The sequence below is a fragment of the Myodes glareolus genome, chromosome 11, assembly GCF_982192425.1.
Source record: "Myodes glareolus chromosome 11, mMyoGla1.1, whole genome shotgun sequence".
NCBI lineage: Eukaryota > Metazoa > Chordata > Mammalia > Rodentia > Cricetidae > Myodes > Myodes glareolus.
In genome coordinates this window covers 64504945-64507483 of record NC_142036.1, presented here as the reverse complement: position 1 = coordinate 64507483, position 2539 = coordinate 64504945, and the positions used below count along the sequence as shown (strand labels likewise).

The window sequence follows — 2539 nt, the reverse complement described above, 5'->3', positions numbered from 1 at the left end:
TCAGCAGCTGACCTCTAGTTAAAGCTGCAAGGCTCACAAAATAAACAAGCAAGGCAGGATGAAACAACACATCCTAGGACATCCTAGCAATTAACCATAATCTGTCTTTTTCCAATTTAGGCTAAATTCTAATGCATCTAATGTGGGAAGTAAAAATCTACACTGGAGCAAGCTGGGTCTTCTGATGAACTCAAATACCAGGAATCATGAGGGGTGGGGTTGGTTTATTTTCAAAAAGCGTCAGAAGTCTTTCTGTTATAAAGGAACATGGCTGAACAGGTAGGAGACAGACTCGCCATTGTGGGTTCTTCTGATGGCTTCTGTCAGGATTATGGAGATGTCAATCACCTGTATTTTGGAGCAGTGTTTCATCTTCTCCTCCTGAGGTATGGTATTGGTGACTACTGCTTCAAAGCATGCGTTGTTGATGCGAGAAATGGCTGGGCCAGAAAAGATTCCATGAGTCAGGATAGCACAAACTCTGGTGACTCCGGCTGAGAGAAGTTTGTCAGCGGCATGACAGATTGTACCACAAGTGTCAGCCATGTCATCCACAAGAATAGCCACCCGATTCTTCACATCGCCTACTAGCACCATGCGGTCCACTTCATTGGCCTTCTTCCGTTCCTTGTGAATCAAGGCAAAATCCACATTCAATCGGTCTGCAATGGAGGTCACTCTGTTGGCTCCACCAGCATCAGGTGAGACAATAGTACAGTTTCTCCACTCAGATATATTCTCCCTTATCCACTTTAAGACAGCTGGCTCTACATATAAATTGCCCACTGGGGTGTCAAAAAAAGCCCTGAATTTGAGATGCGTGTAGATCCATGGTGATAATATGATCCGCTCCTGCGACAGATAGCATATTTGCAACAAGCTTAGCTGAGATGGGAGCCCGGCTCTTATCCTTCTTATCCTGGCGGACATAAGGGAAACACGGGATGACTGTAGTAACCCGCTGGTTGAAGCAATCTTGCTAGCATTAATCATGATTAAAACTTCCATTAGATTGTCATTTATCTCACCACACCCACTCTGAACAATGTAGACATCCTCTCCACGTACACTTTCTCCAATTTCCACACAGGTCTCCTGGTTGCTGAATTTCTTAGTCACCACCTTGCCTAGCTCCAGGCCCAGGCGGTCAGCAATTTTCTGTGATATGTCCTGGTGGGAGCTCCCGCTGAAGATTTTGATATTCGGCATTTTGGGCAACTACACGGACGCGCTCTTTGCTCAGTGGTTACTGCCACTGCGGAGACAGGATGGTAAGTCAGCCGGTATCCTGAAAACCCACCGGACCGCGTTCCTACTCCGCCATCTTACTACACCAGCATTTCTTGATGTGATCCCTACTGCTCACTTTAACATGAGCAGCCATCAAATAGAGCTAGGAAATTGCATCACCTGACAGTTTTTTAAGGTTCAGCTTGCTTAGATCATTCCCTTTGTATTTCAGAGAAGATGGTATAGTTTAAGGTCATAATTAGAAATAAAAATCCTCTAAATTTCAGTGATATAAATATCTCTCCCAAGAAGCCAGAAAAATTAAGAGGTAATTGCTTTTAAGAAACAGAGAAAAAAATGTTTCTTTTTTATTCTCTCATACAATATACTCTGATCATGTTTTGTCCCCCTCCACTCCTAATAGTTTCTTTCCTCCTCCCCCACCTCCAGATCCACTCCTTCATTTCCTTTCAGGAAAGAGAAGACCTCCCAGAGATATTAACTGAACACAGCATAACAAGATACAATAAGACGAGGCACAAGCTCTCACATCAGGCCTGGATGAGACAACTCAGTAGGAGGAAAATATTTCCAAGAACAGGTGAAAGAGTCAGAGACATCCCAACTCCCACTGTTATGGGTCCCACAAAAACACCAAGCTAACAAACATAACAGAATTGCAGAGGACCTAGGACCCATGCAGGTTCTGTGATTGTCACTTAAGTTTCTATAAACCCCTATAAGCCCTGCTTAGCTAATCCTGTGTGTCATGATCTTCTGATATCCTTGGTCCCTCTGGGCCTTACAGTTCTTCTTCTTCTTTTTCCATAGGGTCCCCTGACCTCCAAGGGAAGGATATGGATGAAGGTCCAGAATTCGGGCTATCTCTTCACCTAATTTTGGCTGTGGGTCACTGCATCTCCTCCCATCATCTGCCAGAGGAAGTCTCTCTGAGGCTATTGGGTTAGGTATTGATCTATGAGTACAGCTGCATATCATTAGGAATCTTTATATTTTTCTTTTTTAAAGTCTCTGAACTATCCAGTCTGCAGTTCCTGATCATCCAGGCAGCGTTGGACATGGATGTCCTTTTGTGGTATGGGACTCAAGTTCCACCAGTCATTGCTTGACATCTCCCACGAGTTTTATGCCTGCATTGCCTCTACACATCTTGCAGGCAGGATCGATTTTAGCTAACAGATTTTGTTGCTGGATTTGTATCCCAGTTCTACCCCCAGAAATTGCCTAGCTGCAGAAGATGGCCAGTCCAGACTTCATATTTTATCCTCCATGACTAGGAGTCTTTAAT

At 44.1% G+C, this 2539-nt stretch overlaps 1 pseudogene; it reads right to left on the bottom strand.

The window, feature by feature from the left end:
* Positions 1–255: 255 nt before the first annotated feature.
* LOC148120517 (ribose-phosphate pyrophosphokinase 1 pseudogene) lies at positions 256–974 on the bottom strand (annotated as a pseudogene).
* Positions 975–2539: the final 1565 nt, after the last annotated feature.